The 11051-nt window shown below is 32.6% G+C and overlaps 1 non-coding gene across 1 annotated transcript; it reads right to left on the bottom strand.

Annotated features, from left to right (window-relative positions):
• Window positions 1-10561: 10561 nt before the first annotated feature.
• Window positions 10562-10668, bottom strand: LOC121213118 (small nucleolar RNA R71). The gene has a single exon (XR_005908486.1). It is a non-coding gene; the product is annotated as a small nucleolar RNA R71 (small nucleolar RNA).
• Between the last annotated feature and the right edge of the window lie 383 nt (window positions 10669-11051).

The following is an 11051-nucleotide window of genomic DNA, read 5'->3' as shown; positions in this document are numbered from 1 at the left end:
CTAACTCAAAGATAGATAGGTTGCGATATTAGATCAACTAACCTTTATAATATTAGTTGTGAACGTAGGTCATCGAGTTGTTTAAGAGTTGCAATCTTAAATCAGCTAACTCAAAGATAGATAGGTTGTGATCTTAAGTTTATGAACCGTAAATATATCAGCTATTAACATAAGTCATCGAACTATTAGTAAACTAAGGGTTGTGATTGTAACGCCCCGTACCTGAGACCGTTGCCGGAGTCGAACACGAGGTGTTAACGGACTTAATTCGTTTACTTACACAGTTCATTTTTTTTAAAATTTCCAGACAAGCTGGCTAACTACATCACGGTCACTTTAAAAATCATATCTCGAGTTCCGAAGCTCGAAAACCAATTCTGTAAATTTTTCCTGAAACTAGACTCATACATATATCTTCAAATTTTTTTCTAAAATTTTTGGTCAGGCCAATTAGTACAGTTTATTAGTTAAAGTCCCCCCTGTTTCAGGGTTCGACTACTCTGACCTTCATGCATTACGACTTAGATATCTCCCTGTACAGGGCTTTAATACTTATTCAGTTTGTTTCTAAAGAAACTAGACTTGAAAAGGAATCTGTACATATAGGTCATGACTTCTAATTATCTCTGGTTAATTTATATTGAATTTCCAAAGTCAGAACAGGGGATCCAGAAATCGCTCTGGCCCTGTTTCACGAAAATTTAAACATCTCATAAAATACGGCTCATATGATCGTTTTGTTATTTTCATATGAAAATAGATTCATCAGGGTTCAATTTCATAATTTATTCACTATTTAATTCCATTCCTACTATATTTAGTGATTTTTCAAATCCACATCACTGCTGCTGTCAGCATCTATTTTTAAGGTAAACTTTACCTATTTCATGGTTTTCCATGGATCCACTAGAATTTGTCATACATAGCACCAAAATGATCGTGATTAACCATCCCAATGGCTAATCGTTACCAAACATTTCCATACCACTCAATGAACAACATACAAAATGATTATAATGCTATGCTCAAAATATATATAAGCCATTTTCGCATGGCCATCCAAATATATTCATTACCAAAGTACATGACTAACAACAAAGGGCAATCCTATACATGCCATTATCAGAGTTCAACTAAAAGAGTACCAAAAGGGCTTTGATAGTGTGGGCGACTTCGACTTTGACACTCCCGAGTCCGATAGCTGACGAACCAAAATCTATAAAACAGAGAATCAAAGAAACAGAATAAGCATTTAATGCTTAGTAAGTTTTGAGTAATAAAATTAGTTTTGACTAAAGTATAACATTCATATGGCTAAATGAATAACTTCATATATGCACATTCTCATAATCATACTTACTTCACGCTTCAACCAATATTTTCATGCACAGGGTATCAAACCTAACTAAAGGCCGGAAGTTCATTAATCAATTGAACGAATACTATTTAAAACGAATCGATTTTTCCGATGCATATACGAAACATACCTTATCGTTTGGATTTTATGAGCGTATTAATTGAAATTATTACAGCAAGATCGCTCACTTCCAAACCCAAGTATCTTCGGGATTTAGCCGGATATAACAACTCGCACAAATGCCTTCGGGTCTTAGCCCGGATATAGTCACTAGCATAAATGCCTTCGGGACTTAGCCCGGATATAGTCGCTAGCACAAATGCCTTCGGGTCTTAGCCCGGATATAGTAACTCACACAAATGCCTTCGGATCTTAGTCCGGATATAGTCACTAGCACAAAAGCCTTCGGGAATTAGCCCGAATATCATTCGAATAACCATGCACATATATCAATAAATCATGACACATCCATATTTCATTTTCATTACTAAAGCTCAAACACAAGACACTTATCACACTTACCAATTTCGGCTCAATAGCCACATACAAAGAGCATGATTTTGATTGGCTTTATAACATGATCTCTATACACATTCGGCTACCCGTCATAGGCATAAACTAATCACCTCAATATATAATTCAAGTAGAATCATTATATCACCGTTTATTTGTTATGCTTGTATGTCATGACTTAATCAAATCATAAACTAAGTTTCATTACTCGACGACTTACCTCGGATGTTGTCGAATGATTTCAACGGCTATTCGATCACTTTTTCCTTTCCCTTATCCAACTTTGATCCTCCAAGCTCTTGAGCTTAAGTTCAACAAATTTTAACTAGTCATTAATCGACTATTCAAGCATTACTTTCAGAATATAATACATATGGATTCGACTTTCAAACATATAGTTTATAGTAAGCTTTATAAAAATCAATAATTAATTCATTAGCAAATTTTTATTAATGTTTACAATATAATTACAATTTCCTTATAAGCTGACTTCCTGAACAACAGTCACTAAATTTTTTATAACTGGAGCTACGAAACTCCAAATCAATTGCCGTAAATTTTTCTTGACAGAAGACTCATTTATCTATTACCCATAAAATTTTCAAAATTTTTAGTTTAGCCCAACAATACCAGATTTTTCTTAAAGCTCACCTTGTTTCACTGTTTGACTAAACTGACTACTCTTCACTACGAATAAAATTTCTCATTGTACAGAATTCAAAATATGTTCTCATTTATTTCATTTGAAACTAGACTCATTAAGGAGTCTAAGCATATAAATTTTATATTAGGGCCATTTTTGTACAATTTATACTGATTTTATAAAAACAGAACAGGGAATCTAGTAGTCATTTTGACTCAGCCCCACAATACTTCAAATATCTCAAGATCGGTAACTCTTTTGTTTTTATGGTTTCTTTTCTAAGAAACTAGACTCTTCAAGCTTTAATGACATAATTCATTCAGCCTCTAACTCAACTCCTACAATTTATGACGATTTTCCAAAATCACCTTAATAGCTAGCTTGGCAAACCTTAATTTAACATATAATTGTTCATAACACAATTAAAGCATCCTCTCCATTCCTTCAATTCAAAGCACATACATTGCCCAATAATATTCAAAATCATATCCTCTCCATCTAACTACCAATTGTTTTCATCCAAATAACATGAACAACAACCATATTTCTCTTCTACTTCCTACCATGGCCGAATGCTCAAGACACCCTACCATTTCAAGTTTGGTCATGGGTTAAGCAAAGAGCTTAATGACTAACTCAAAAAAAATGCTAGAAATCCAAGAATCATCCTTGAACTTACCTTGATTTAGCTAACCACCATAGCTGAATTTTTTCCAAGCTTTTTCTCTTCTAGTCACGGCAATGAGGAGCAAAGATGACAACTTTGGTTTCTCCTCCCATTACCACATGTTTTATTATTCTTAATTCCTTATTTTATTTTGTAAACTAATAATGCTAATAGAAAATACATATTATCATTCATGACCCATACCATGGCCGGCCACTAGCTATTATAAATGGAAATTTGACATGCAAACCCCTCATTTATATAACATGCATTAATAGGTCCTTATAGATTAACCTATCACCTTTTAAAAGTGCTACACATAAGTCCTATTAATTAAATTCACATGCAATTGACTAAATCGAAGCATAAAACTTTCACACATTCATATTCACATATTTTAGACAATAAATATCATATTCAAATACTTCGGTGACTCGGTTTAGTGGTCCCGAAACCACTTTCCGACTAGGGTCAATTTAGGGCTATCACAGCGATCTTAAATCAGTGGACCGTAATGATATCAACTGTGAATGTAGGTTCTTGAGCTATTATAAAATCAAGAGTTGCGATCTTAAATCAGTGGACCGTAAATATAATAGATGTGAACATAGGTCATCGAGCTATTTGATAATCGAGGGACGCGATCTTAAATCAGCAAACAGTAAAGATATCAGCTATAAACGTAGGTCAGTGAGCTGTTTCATATGTTTCATTGCTTCCTATGTGGACAAGTTAAACAACATTTGCAAAGAATGTATATTTTTTGAAAAAGAGAGTATAACATTCGTACATTTATTTACCAGAATATTCATTCACTATTGTAAAGTGTAATGTAATATCCTGATTTTGGGCCTAGTCGGAACAGTGGTTTCGTGACCACAAAATTCGAGATAGAAATAATTATTTTATGATTATTTTGAGGTCTATGATATGATTGCATGATTGTGTGAAAATTTCGTGAAGAAATTTTATGCATAAAGTGCTTAAATTGAAATTAGGGACTAAATCGAATAATTTGCAAAACTTGCATTCTAGAAGTTTCTAGTATGAAATTGTTTTGAAATATTAATTAGGAGGTATTAAATAGCAATTTTACCAATTTATAAGTCTATGGACAAAAATTGGACATGGATGGAATTTTTGAAAAGTTTAGTAGTAAGGGCATTTTGGTCATTTAGGGGTAAAATGAATTAAAATACAAAATTAAAAGCCAATTTTGCTCATCTTCAACCCCATGGCCGAATATAGCAAGGAGAAACCATGGCTAGGGTTTTTCAAGCTTCCAAGCTCGATTGTAAGCCCGTTCTAGCCTCGTTTTTAATGATTTTTACATTTTTGGAGTCCCGGTAACTTGATTTAGCTTATTCTAGCAATAATTTAACCTAGGTTTTATATTTGGAAAAATACCCATAGGTGAAATTTGTGTATTTTGGTATTTTATGATAGAATATGAGGTTTTAAATTATGTTAGACAACTTGTGCTACTCGGTTTTAAGTGAAAACGAGCAAAAGGGCTTAATCGGTAAAAATACCTAATAGTCATAAGTACATGTTAGAGTGAGAATTTGATGTTTCCATAGAAGGGAAAAATGATCAGCATGTCATAAAACATAAGAAAATAGGCTGAAGTTTAATTTACGAGCTTTGGGGAAAAAGTGTAAATATGCAAAAGTTTAGGGGCAAAATTGTAATTTTTCCAAAATGTGATTTTGGGTCAATTTGAATAATGTGAGTCCTAATTAGACTATATTTTAAATGATAGAGTAAGGAAAACTAAAATTCGGGCTAAAATGGGGAAAATACCAAGTTGTAGACGAAATGGTAAAAGTAGCCATTTTCGCATACGAGGTAAGTTCATATGTAAATGTTGGTAACATAGTTATTATTTTAAATGTTTTTATGTTATTTAAATGATATGATAATTATTATGAAATATTATACTCGTGATAATTGTTTGATAATATGTCAAATTATGTGATATACTTGGAAAATGTGAAATACTACCGAGTATCGGTATCGGCATTCCGTAGAAGATGGTTGAGACACATGATTGGGAAAAAGGTCCCGTTGAACCTTAGGAATGGATTAGGATACAAGTGACATGTCACTAGGATGGTTGAGCATCCGAACTCGTTGAGTTGAGTCCGAGTTCACTTATGGATGCGAATGTCCGAACTTGTTGAGTTGAGTCCGAGTTGGAGAGATGTAACTAGGCATCCGAGCTCGTTGAGTTGAGTCTGAGTTCACTTGTGGATGTGAACGCCCGAGCTCGTTGAGTTGAGTCCGAGTTCACTTATGGGCGGGTTACATGGTAGCTTGGCTACATATGTGGCACTTATGTGCAAACTTTCCATGTATCCGAGTTATATTCCGATGTGTTCAACAGGTAAAGTTCTACTCAAATGGAGGAATACTAGAGATGAAAGGGACGTATTGGTGAGTGTTGTGAAATGGATACTTTGAACAGGTATGTACTTAACCCTCGGGTTGAAAAATCGATATAACAATAATATGGTAAGATGATAAATGAAAATATGATATGAATGTCTTGGTGATGATTATGCAAATGATGTTTTATGTTTGCTTATATGGTTATGTTACTTGCTATTTGCATGTGAACTTACTAAGCATTTATGCTTACTCCATCCTTTTCATTCCTTGTAGTTTTGACAAGCCAACTCGGAAATCGGGAGCGGTCGGAGGTTCGCTTACATTATCTGTATACCATCTTGGCATAATGGCTTGTATATTTTGAGTATGGCATGTATAGCATTATAATCATTTTGTATATATGGTCTTATGATATGGTTATTGAGTGGTATGGAAATGCTTGGTGATGATTAGCCATTGGAATGGCTAATCATGATCATATTTGGTGTTATGTATGTCAAATTGCTAGCTAATCCATGGAAACCATGAAATAGGTAAAATTTACCATAAAATAGATTCTAACAGCAGCAGTGATGTAAATTTGAAAAATCACTAAAAATAGTAGAAATGGAATTAAATGATGAGTATGTTATTAAATTGAATCTTAATGAGTCTATTTTCATATGGATTGAACAAAACAGGTATATGAATTATATTTTATGAAGTATTTGAATTTTTGTGAAATAGGGCCAGAGTGATTTCTGGATCCCCTGTTCTGACTTTAAAAATTTATCATAAATTGTACAAATATAATTAGAAGTCATTATTTATATGTACAGATTCCTTATTGAGTCTAGTTTTAAGAGAAATAAACTTCATAGTCATTGAAATTCTGTACAAAGAGATATCTGATTCGTAATACACAGAGGTCAGAGCAGTCGAACCCTGAAATAGGGGATATTTTAACTAATAAAATGTACTAATTGGCTCAACCAAAAATTTTATAAAAAAATTATCAAATAGATAAATGAGTCTATTTTCAGGGAAAATTGACGGAATTGGGTTTCGAGTTTCGTAACTCGAGATATGAATTTTTAAGCAACTTTGACACAGATTGCTAGTTTAACTGGAAATTTTAAAAATAAATTTTTTGAGCTGGTTAAGTAATGAATTAAGTCTGTTAACACCTCGTGTTCGACTCCGGCGATGGTATCGGGTATGGGGCGTTACATATAAAGAAAGGAATTATCATTCAGAACTCATTGTTAGGGTAAACACTTCCTATCTAAAAATATATATAGGTACATGTCTATGCAAAGAATACTTTAAGAAGGGTTCTAGGTGAAGAATAGTATAGCTTGAGGAGAATAAACCTAATTAGCCCAATAAAATTGCATAAGCTATGCAAGCCTTAATCACAACTTAAAACCATGCTTCTTGATCTTGCATTCTACCAGATAAACATGTCATGCGAGACCGGAAACAACAAGAGATTAACTAGATATGAATGTTATCACAAAAATTCCACACACACTTCACGAATTTATACCAATGGTAATTAAGAATGATAATGAATAAGCCATCTAGTCCTAATTAAAGGAAATTAAACTGTAGTGTAAGATTGAAGATGTTGGTTTGCAGATTTACATACCAATACAAATACTTTCGCTAGTATAAACAAATGTATGGAATAAAAATATAAGATGTCACTTTCAATGAAATACTACCAAAGCAAGATGTCTCTAAATTCAGCATGTTACACATAGAATTGATCTAATATATTGACATTATATAGGATTTTAAAAAAAATACCATGTCTTTACATCTCAAATTATATATAAAATTGAGAAGGTTTAGTAGTTGACACTGGAAAGTTCTTCAAGAATTTTATCATTCTCACAAGGTTCCAAAATGTCCAAAGGACAAATGTCAGACTAAGAGTCTAGACCTGATTGCATTTAGTTGTAGCTGATGAAATAATCAATAGTTGATAGAAACCTGGCAAGTTTTCCTTCATGCAAGAACAAAATTTTTAGTAAAAACCACTCAAAATCAATTCCAAGTCAGCAATGGAAACTTCATTACATCCAAGACAATAACAACAATAGCATTTTGACAAGATTTTCCTTTTTTTGCATTTAAAAAATTAACAATATCATTACCCATTAGCGAACAATTCATTAATGATTCATTGAGCATAATAACCACAAGTACATATATATTAAACTTGAGCACTAACTAGTCTGCCAATAAGAAAGAACAAACACCAGGCATTGCCCTTCAAATTGCTATGAAGATCATTTGAAAATAGATAAAGACAAAAGACAAAAGACAAAAGACAAAAGTTGAAATAACACAATGTTAGTTAAATTGGCTTGCTAATAAATAAATACAACTTGACCACTAAACACGAAATCTGCCAATAAGAAAAAACAAACGCAAAGCATTGCAAATCAAATTGGAAATACATAATGGTAAATGACAAGAGTTGAAACAACAAAATGTTAAGCCAATTGACTTTCAGGTATCACCCAAAATATACTCCAAACACTTACTAAAAAAAATACTCCCAAATGATTAAACTTATAATAAAAAAATAAATTAAAAAAGATTAATAGTGAAAGACTATATAAGATGGCAATACTATATCTAACCTTCAAAAACCAAATTTTAAAAGTAATTTATGCAACCAATCCAACAACTAAGAATGCCCCAATAACAAAATTTTAGAAGGTATCTTAGCATGCTATAAACACTTTTAGCATAGCAGCTACATGTTGGAATTTATAAATAGTATAAGAAAAAAAATAAGAAAATCAACTAATCATTACGTACATAAGCAAATAAAAAAAAACACACACACACAAAAACCATGCCACATAGGAACAAGTGTGGTGAGGATTCGTAACATAACAATGAACAAAGAAGATTAACAAAATTAACAAAATTCATAAACAAATAAACAAACAATACACTATAAATGCAGATCATAAATAAAAACACAATTAAAAAGGAATGAAAAATATTAGCATCATTAAATCACAATGTACATGTTACATTCAATGGTTGATTGTGAAGAACCTATGATTAATAATATATGAAACTCATCAAAGGGAGATCCTAGCCTTAGACTCGAGAGGGTCTTAAACCTTTACAAATTGAAACAAAATTAAGAATATTACTAAAATAAAATTATTTATCTTTGTTTCATCTTTGATGCTTTTGACTTTGCTCACAAAGACATCTTTAACATTATAATAGTATAACTAAGACTTAAAGATAGTAATGAAAAGTAAAAAAAAATAACACTATTTCAATCCATTGTAGATTCTGGATGAATTAAAAAATGAACCTTTAATACCATATATGTTTATATATCATAAATTAGATAAATTAAACTAATTCAAACTCAAATGTTTTTAAATTTATATTCAAAAGTAAAATAAAGAATCAAATAAGCACTTGATATAAATAAAGAAATGAATTATAGCCACTATGCTAAGACGTCATAAAAGCAAGAGAGAAAAATGTACTAAAGGCAAAACAATTTCAATAAACAATGACAAATTAACCTTTGATGGCTTTGACGAGAACCATTGAGTTGTAATTGATGCTTGTTTTGGAGAAGTACCATTGCTATCCATATGCTTATTTCGTGTTTTAATATTTTTGGGATTTTAATTCATGTTTAACGTGCTTATTTCAGTGGAGCAAAAGTGCCTATTTAAGAGTGGATCTAGCATAATTGAGTGGAGTTGCATGCAATCCTAGAAATAGTATGACATAAATCTATCGAATTAGAGTCAAATCTAATAGGGGAACCCATAGATCGAGTTAATACAACGATAGGGGTTTTAATTAGAAAGAGATTTCAATTAATCAACCTAGAGTTAGTTGTTCTTACTCTCGAAAGAGATATTAACATAATTTAGGGATTTCTACAGATCAAGATACAAGTGAATAAATTGTTTAATTTAGATTCAAAATAATAGGTGAAGTCTAGGTGGATTCATTCCTGGGTATTGTCTTTCTCATTGGTTGTCTTCGGTTATTTTTCCCATTTCATTCTCTGTTGTGTTCGTAGTTAAATTAGATTAAAAACAATCACTTCAATTTATCGGCTAAATAACAGAAAAACGGTAATTACTAGTACTTTTAGTCCTCGTGGATACGATATTTCCTACTCACCATAGCTATACTATTGTTCGATAGGTGCGCTTGCCTTTTTCGTAATTATAGTTAGTTTAGTGACAGTCAAGTTTTTACCGTCGTTGCCGGGGACTAAAATTTTAGGAACAGTCAATTTTTATTAATTTAGCCAGTTTTTATTTTTATTATAGTTTCATTTTTAGTTTAATTTCTGTTTTCTAATTTTTATTTTATTTGCTTCTAGCAGGTTCCTTTAGTTTATACTAGAAGAAACTCGTCGGGACCATTACTATTTAACAATGAAATTGAAAGTACAACTCATAGAAATCGTAGAGAAGCAAGGCAGAGTCCACAGAGTATAGTAGACGAGCGTCCACAGAGTATAGTAAACGAGCAAGAGGACTTTATTATTATCACTGAGGAGATAGGTGATAATCAGAATAATCAGCTACCTCTTGTGGTTGTTGCAAATCCAACAATTGCGAATCCTGCCCCTCGAACTATGTACGATTATGCTAAGCCCCCTTTAACTGGGGCTGAATAGAGTATTGTAAGACCCACCATTGCTGTGAATAATTTCAAATTGAAGCCAAACACTATTCAGATGGTACAACAGTTCGTTCAGTTCGGTGGTTTGCAAGACGAAGATCCAAATACTCATTTGGCTAATTTTCTGGAAGTCTATGATACTTTCAAGATATATAATGTTTTTGATGACACCATTCGCCTACGGTTGTTTCCCTTCTTGTTAAGGAACAAAGCTAAATAGTGGTTGAATTCTTTACCACGAGGTTCTATCACTACATGGGATCAAATGACCGAGAAATTCCTACTTAAGTACTTCCCACCAGCTAAAATGACCATGTTAAGGAATGATATCTCTTCCTTCATTCAAATCGACTTAGAAACCCTATATGATGCATGGGAGAGGTATAAGGACTTATTGGAATGGTGCCCTCACCATAGGTTACCTCTATGGCTACAGGTTCAAACCTTCTATAAAGGTTTGAATCCCTCAACTAGGCAATTGATCGATGCAGCAGCCGGTGGAACTCTGAGCAATAAAACACCTGAAGCAGCTTATGAGTTTATAGAGGAGATGTCACTGAATAATTATTAGTGGCAAGTCATGAGAATGAAGTCGATGAAAGCGGCTGATGTTTTTAACTTAGATGCAGTTACCATGTTATCGAATTAGGTAGAAATTTTAAATAAAAAATGGTTAATGTGTTTCTACACAGGTGCATTCGGTGATGCAATGTGATGCAAATGAAGGTGGAATAAATAATCTGAAATATTTACCCTTCGGTCCTAGCATGGAGAATGAGCAAATAAATTACATGGGTAATAAT

The sequence above is a fragment of the Gossypium hirsutum genome, chromosome A13 (assembly GCF_007990345.1).
Source record: "Gossypium hirsutum isolate 1008001.06 chromosome A13, Gossypium_hirsutum_v2.1, whole genome shotgun sequence".
NCBI lineage: Eukaryota > Viridiplantae > Streptophyta > Magnoliopsida > Malvales > Malvaceae > Gossypium > Gossypium hirsutum.
This window is presented reverse-complemented; position numbering and strand designations above follow the sequence as displayed.